The following is an 8,625-nucleotide window of genomic DNA, read 5'->3' as shown; positions in this document are numbered from 1 at the left end:
GGTACTTGAGGGAGCTCCAGGGGGTCCCCATGCTAAATGATAATTTGGAACCAAATGGACCCTATATGGTTCTATAGAAGTGTCTATTTGTACGTCTCTAAATGTTTTTGATGAATTGAACAAGGTGGACCCTCTTGTAAACAAGTGTAATGCTTCATTGGGTCGTCCACTCACAGTTAACAGTCTTTGTATTGAGTTTGTACTTGAAATGTACTGTAATTCCGCAAACTGTTAAATATAAATAAATGAAAATGAAAATGAAATAAATATTTCAATCAATCAAAAGTCTGTAACTCTGAGAGTGTACAAATGGAACCAAATGGACCCGTAACGGGTCCATTTGGTTCCATGTGTACACTCTCAGAGTTACATTATCATTGGGTCTCAGAGATATAAATGCCATTAAATGGGGGTCTGTGTAGACTAATGCATGTCAAACTGGGGGTCCTTGAAATGAAAATGGTTGAAAATCACTGCTAGAGCCGTAAAAATCTTCTCTTATGGGGGGTCCCTGCAGGCATATCTCTTCAAATGGGGGTCCACGGGGCTAATTAGTGTCATTTTGGGGGTCCTTGACATGAAACATTTTGGGAACCACCGGTCTACTGCCACCGCCACCGTGACATAGCCTACAGATTGATGCAGTAATATTCTCCCTTTTGATTTGAAGAACCCCCATTTCATGCGAGTCAATTAAATGCCATGGACAATCATTGACACTGTTCTGTTTATGTTATATCGTTATGTAACGGTCCTTTACAGACCCATATAGAGTCAATTAATTTGGTAAAACGGTCAATCATCATGAAACTAGGTTATCTATATATAGGCAATTACCTTGAACTTGAACCCAGACTGCATGTAATTGTATTATTCCTTGAATCCTTACTAGATTGAAACCTTACTAGATTTCTTTCTCCATTGCTCTGTAAAGCACTTTGAGCTGCATTTCATGTCATGAAAGGTGCTATACAAATAAAGATAAATAAATTATTATTATTATTATTATTATTATTATTATTATTATTATTATTATTATTATTATTATTATTATTATTATTATTATTATTATTATTATTGTCATGTCAGCACAGTCTGGTGGAGTCTGCCACACAAACATTTCACTGCAGGCAAGAGCGTGTGTGTGTGTGTGTGTGTGTGTGTGTGTGTGTGTGTGTGTGTGTGTGTGTGTGTGTGTGTGTGTGTGTGTGTGTGTGTGTGTGTGTGTGTGTGTCAGCCAGGGTTGTGGAGTGGGAAATTTGGTATATAGTATTTTTTATTGGCCTAAATATTGTCTATTGTCTATATACATATAGATTCATGAATCAGCTTGCTGACCGGCTGTCAGCATTGAGCAATGTGTTAGGGTTTATATGTGACCACACCATAACATCCTACAGCAGGGGTTGGGTGGGCAACTTTGACGATGGAGAGGGCCACTATATTTCCACTCTCACGCCAGAGGGCCATATTGCATATTACTGTTGTAGCAAAAAATAGCCGATCTACAAGCTCAAAACGCGTCGCAATGCGACGCGTTTTGAGCTTATAGATCAGCTATTTTTGCTATATTTGAATTGAAATCCCGAATAATTTTTTGCTATTTTTGAATTGGAATCCTGAAAAGTAACCTTTTTATTTAATTTCAAATGCATTTAGTTATAGTTATGTTAACTTTATGAACCAAATACAAATACATTGGACATAAAAAAGACAATAAAACATTCTAATACTAGTAATTAGATGAAATCAATAATGTCTGAAATCAGTAGTATTCTGATATTAACCTGAGGGCCGCATTAAGTGATGGTGGGGGCCGCATGTGGCCCCCGGGCCGCCAGTTGCCCATGTATCTACAGTAAGGCAAGATTTTCAAATTTTCATTATGCTTCATGCAGCATGTGACATGTCAAACTAGGGGGTTTTCATGATTCTGAATCCATTCCAAGCATTAAGGTCCCCACACACTGAGTGCGGATTGTGGATTTTTAGTGGCATTTTTATCGGTTTCCGAAAAACGCGCCCAGTGTGCAACCACCTTTAGTTTTGCACAAAATACATAGCCACTTGCCCAAAGGTGCCCAAAATGTGCTGACCTCATCACATTTGTGATGATGGCTATGGCCGTTTCTAACCCAAGGAGTATTTTTTTGTGCAAAACTAATGCTTGGAATGGATTCAGAATCATGAAAACCACCTAAAGCATAATGACATTTTGATATTGATTGCCTTATAGGCTATAGGATGTTAAATGTTAATGTATGATAAATGAAAAAATCGGCACACCAATTCAGGCTCCCAAGTTTCTTTACTTTTAATCAGGTAATGTTTCGGGCCGCAGCCCTTCCTCAGACCTTCCATTAGCTGTGGCCCGAAACGTTACCTGATTAAAAGTAAAGAAACTTGGGAGCCTGAATTGGTGTGCCGATTTTTTCATTTCTTATATGACTTATTTTTGATCCAGCACCCAGCCTCAGCTCAGTGGCCTAATGGTTAGAGTGTCCGCCTTGAGACTGGGAGGTCGGGGTTCAATCCCCAGCTGGGGTCATACCAAAGACTCTGCCTCACGCTACAGAAACAGGAGATAGGCTCCTGCCCTATGGGCCTCGATCATGGCTTGGCAAGGCTACTTACTTACCCAGCCTAAAGGTATAGATGTTTGTTCAGGCTCCTCCACTAAATGTTAATGTATGGTCACATATAAACCCCTATAAAATGTTCAATGCCGACAGCCAGTCAGCAAGTGGATTCATGAATATGTATATAGATAATATTTTAGGCCAATAAAAAAAGACTATAATTTTGCACTTATTTTGCACAAAATAAGCCTGTTGACTGCCGGACTAGGCAAAATGTCCAGACCACATTGTTGTCATGAATTTGCCCGCAAATGTATCTTTTCCGGGGAGATTTACATGATGGAAGTTGTTTGAAAAACACCCTAGTTCACTGCACACAGGTGTACATGCAAACTCCATCCGGGAGTAAATCTCTGACAAATATAAAGGCTGAAAAGGGGAAGGCAAGTCACAAATGAAATACTTCATATAGACCTCGCAACCATCACCCATCCGTCTTCCTCTTGTCTCAAATTGAAGGTCAGTTCAAACTCAGCTTTTTTCTGTCTGTAACCCTGGTGTATTATTGTCTGTTACAGGTTAATCGAGTATTATGATGAACCAGAACAAATAGGCTAACAGCTGGCAACATCTATACTGTTTCTTAACGAATTTGATTGACTACATTTAACAGGTTGTCTGTCTGTCTGTGTGTGTGTGTGTGTGTGTGTGTGTGTGTGTGTGTGTGTGTGTGTGTGTGTGTGTGTGTGTGTGTGTGTGTGTGTGTGTGTGTGTGTGTGACTGTGTGTGTGTGTGTGTGTGTGTGTGTGTGTGTGTGACTGTGTGTGTGTGTGTGTGTGTGTGTGTGTGTGTGTGTGTGTGTGTGTGCGTGCGTGCGTGCGTGCGTGCGTGCGTGCGTGCGTGCGTGCGTGCGTGCGCAGGTGGGTGCGCGTGCGTGCGTTTGTGTACTTCATACATTTTGATGTACTCATATGTATGACCATCTGACCCACAGTGAAACAGTCACTCTTCACAGCAAAGAACCCTGCATTACCAGAGAAGAATCACAATGGATGACAACAGCAGTACATTGTCTTATGCGAACAGCAATGGCAGCAGCTATTTCTTCTATTTTTGTGACTTTTTTTGGACAGAAGAGATCATTTACCAGTGTCACTTACACGGTGGCTCAATGATTTTGTTCGGTATCAAAATCTTCATACTGGTGACCGGCCTTCCTGCCAACGCAGCCTTGACGTGGATACTGCTCAGCAGTAAGCGAGCGCTGTCTGCCTCCGAGCTACTTGGAGTCAACCTCTCAATTCTGGACATACTCTTTTGTCTCTGCTTGCCTCTTGGCATCTATGATGCCATGCATGAGCTCTCTAAAGAGGCTACAGCCATTCTGGAAGCCCTCTCTGCCCTCAATTTATTTGGCTGCCCGTTGTTGTTAACATTCATGTGTATTGAGCGCTATTTGGCCGCAGCCCACCCCGTTGCGTACATGAGGCTCGGTAAATGGGAGTACCGTGCTGTACTGTGTGCTTGTGGCTGGGTTCTCACCCTCGTCGTGGCACTACTTGCCTATTTTTTTGGGTTGTTCTCAATTACTCTATACTTGGCCCTCGCTACCTCTTTGATGTTCGGGCTCATGCTGCTGAGTATGATGGGTATCGTGCGGGTTCTGTGCCAAAGTGGGCCAAGCGAGGTCTCAGGGTCCCACGTGCCTCTGAAAAGAAGGGCTGTGAATAACATCCTGGCTGTTATGGTGCCGTCGTTTGTGGCGTACGCGCCGCTTGTGGGCATGCTTCCGTTTATGGCCGTGATAAAATCCCAGAAGGTGGAAGCCAGTGTCGAACAATGCAATGTCCTGCAGGTGCTCCTGGCTTTCCCAAACTTTGGCCTGTACATTGGGCCCATGTTTTATCTGTCTCGATTCAGACAGGTAGCCTGCAGGAAGGCGGTTAAAGAACAAACCCAAAACACTAAAATGCAGGCAGAATAGTAATATATACAGTTGGGTGCCACCGATATTGTCCCTTATCATTTGACCCATTTAGGCCTGACCTCCAGTTTTCTGAAATAAATATTTTCACGATTTTTCAAAAATAGAAGACCTACAAGCTCGTAGCGCGCCACTCGGTGGCGCGCTATGAGCTTGTAGATCTGCTATTTTTCAATAGCTAAATTATAACAATGTTTAAAACACCAAAAGGGGTTCCCGCCCAAAATGGGTTAACTGTCCTTTTGCGCAGATCACGCAAACCTCAGCAAAAAGAAAAGGACAATATCGATGGCCTCCAACTGTATGTTACCCTGTGTGACTCTAGTTTATGTTATGTAGTTCTTCATAGTGCCTTGCCTTTTTGGATCTATATCTTTCTAGGCAAAAGTCGTGTTTAGTAATAAAATGTGTGCTGTTTTTTTTTTCTTTAAAAATCTCAAACTTCTGGGCCGTGGCTCAGTGGTCCAGGCACCTTGGCTGGTAATCCAGTCTGGCAGGGTGCCGCGGGTTCGACTCCCGATCCCGACGGCCTTTACTGCATGTCACCCCCCCATCTCTCTCCCGATTTCCTGTCAGCATACTGTCTGTCCCTCCATAAAAAATATAAAATAAAGGCGAAAGCCACAAAAAAACATTAAAAAAGAAAAGAAAATCTCAAATGTATTACAATTTTAAATTCCATGCCACATAAGTTCAGATAACATAGAATGTGACATTATGTATACTGTCAGAAACATTTGTCATTATTGTGAGTGATTATAAGTGTGAACTATCAATATAGCCTAAATCCACGATTGTCTAAATAAAGTAATATTGCAGTTCATCAAGTCTCTTGTTTTCTCTGTTGCAACCTTTTAATTTGTCTATTCCATAGGCCTACCGGTGTGGAAACCACTACACCGCGTTACTTACATGTTTTACATGCATTTCAGGAATTGTCGCCCACTTTGTTGGCTCAATGGGAAGCAAAATGTCTTTCCACATCCACAGAAACCGAAGGGGCATGCAGTCAAAGTCAAAACCCCGGCCACCAGTTTGCCTACTGTGTGTGGTGGCCGGGCTGTAATTTTTCAACTCATATAAATAGCACAGGATGTCATTAGCTTGAATTAGAAATTCTGCAAAGGAAATTCACATTGCAGGGTCATTACATTTGTGATAGTCTGGATTAACACTCTTCTCCTCTGTGTATAATTAATTCCTTACCAAGTGACACAGATTTCAATACAGTTTAGAAGATAGAAAACAGTACAAAATAACACATTTTTGGAAACAAAATGTCTGTTAGAATCACTCTGATATGGCCTGGGGCGGCTGGCGTAGTGTGGGCACCTAGGCTGGTAATCATATAAAAATCACACCTGTGTGAACTGAGTGGTGCAACTCCCCTCTCCCCTCTTCCCCTGCCCCTCTCTCTCTCTCTCTCTCTCTCTCTCTCTCTCTCTCTCTGTAATTAGCAGGCAACAGTGCAACACTCTCTCTCTCTCTCTGTTTCTGGCACAACAGCGCCAATTTTGCCCCTACTGGTACTCTAAACATTGGGACATGAATAGTCCCATAGTCCCATAGTCCCATAGGGACATTGCTGTTCCTTGGAGTGGTTGCACCACTCAAAAATAAAAATACTCTGATATATCACTTGGACTGAGGAACAATGCTCAAATGTCTCCTGGACTTCCACACGTTGATCTCCATAAACCATCTCTTCCACCATGGGTCTGTCTGCCATTCAGTCTGTGCTTCAGTTTCACCGGCTCAAAACTGTTTAAACATAATAACCAACTGCAGATAACAGGCTCCAACACAATGCTGTATAGACCAGTGGTTTTCAACCCTTTTCATTCAAAGGTCCATTATTTATACAGCATTTTAGCCACGGACCACCATTTCAGACCCAAAACTTGTTGTGGAATGTATTGTTGTCGTTGGATAAGAATTTGTCCACAATTCCATGGTGCATTAATGTTGGTAACAATAATCGAACTCTTGAGAGCATAAAATGAAACCAAATGGACCTATATATGGGTCCATTTGGTTTCAGCTGAGGACTGATGGGGACCGTCCACGACCACCCGGGTCAGGGGATCTTAGTATAATCTGATCGACAGGAGGAATTGACTTTAAAGAAACACGTTTTTTCTGTTTTTTGTTTCTGAACAAATATCAAATATTGGTTCATTTTTCTAATTTTCTATAGCCCACAAAAGAAATCAGGACAATGCTTCAATTTTTGGACCGACCCGGTCATTCAGATTGAAAAAAAAAAACAATCTAAATAAGGTCCCCTGACCCACCTGGAATCCCCTCAAGGACCAGCTGGTTGATAACCACTGCTGTAGAGTGTAGACAACCTTGGTAATGCTAAACACACAGGCCATGGGTCAGTAGAGGACTAGAGAGGTTTGTCAGTTGAAGAGACTCTTCAACTGCAGGGGTTCTCAACGTTTTTGGCCGGGGACCCCCGGAAATGCTTTGGCAATGTCTCGGGACCCCCGCCCCGCCCTCTCCCGACCCCCAATATAAATTGACTGCTACAATAACCTTAACCCATTTTGGGGCGGGAACCCCTTTTGGTGTTTTAAGCATTATGTTATAATTTAGCTATTGAAAAATAGCAGATCTACAAGCTCGTAGCGCGCCACTCGGTGGCGCGCTACGTACGAGCTTGTAGGTCTGCTTGTAGGTCTGCTTGTAGGTCTGCTATTTTTGAAAAATCGTGAAAAAAAAGAAGAAAAAAACTTGAAAATAATTTGGGGACCCTCCAAAATAATTTGGCGACCCCCCGAGGGGTCGCGACCCACGGGTTGAGAACCCCTGATGTAGAGCAGCTATACCGCCGCCTGCATGCATGGTTCTCTTCTTCAAACATGATGATGCTTCTGGTGTTTTTGTCAGGATGTTTCTGTCTATAGCTAACGCCACCATAGTTTTACCTGGAACAACGTTCTGTCTTCACTCTGTGACATTTTCAACCTGAAAGTCAGCCCGCAGATCGATGGTTGCTATAGTGCCACTCACTAAATGGTAAATGGTAAATGGTGCATTTATATAGCGCCTTTATCCAAGGCGCTTTACATAGATTGTGCATTACATTCACCCATTCACACACACATTGCAGCGGAAGCCATGCAAGGTACCAACCAGCACATCGGGAGCAATTTGGGGTTCAGTGTCTTGCCCAAGGACACTTCGACATGTAGACAGGAGGAGCCGGGATTCGAACCGCCGACCCATGGATCATTGGACGACCTGCTCTACCTCCTGAGCCACAGCCGCCCACTCACTCTAAGCCTATACACACTGCCTCTGAAATATTTGTACGATTTAAGGTGATATAAGTGACATTATTTGGGGTTCTAAATGTCCTGATATTGACAGAGTGAGTGTTTGTTCAGTAACATCCTGTCTCTCCAGGACTTTATTACACAGAGAATACATTTTCCAGGTGGGTTATCCTCCCACCAAAGAAGATTATCAGCCTGCGTTTCAGTGTGGTCTCATTTGTTTGTTTCATCATTTCCAATTTCACCTGTGGTCATCCCTTATCCTGTATAGGTCATCTCTCCTGAGAGCAGGGGTGGGCAACTGGCGGCCCGGGGGCCACATGCGGCCCCCACCTTCACTTAATGCGGCCTGCATGTTAATATCAGAATACTCATATAGTATTGATTTCAGCTGTTGCAATTCCAACCCTGCTTTAATTACTTCATGACTAATGACTAGTACTGAAGTTGTGTCCAATGTACTTTTCAGGATTCCAATTCAAAAATAGCAAAACAAATATTCAGGTTTTCAATTCAAATATAGCAAAAATAGCTGATCTACAAGCTCAAAACGCGTCGCATTGCGACGGGTTTTGAGCTTGCAGATCGGCTATTTTTGCTACGACTGACAGGAATATGCACTCTTTAGTGAGTGTGGAAATATAGTGGCCCTCTCCATCTTCAAAGTTGCCCACCCCTGCCTTATAGGATTACATTGAATTGTAGGCCATATTTACAACATTTTCGGTTTAGCCTAAAGAGCAGCATGAGGGGTGGGGAGAGCAGACCCCTATAGCTC

The sequence above is a fragment of the Electrona antarctica genome, assembly GCF_951216825.1.
Source record: "Electrona antarctica genome assembly, chromosome: 5".
NCBI lineage: Eukaryota > Metazoa > Chordata > Actinopteri > Myctophiformes > Myctophidae > Electrona > Electrona antarctica.
Note: the sequence above shows the minus strand (reverse complement) of the source record.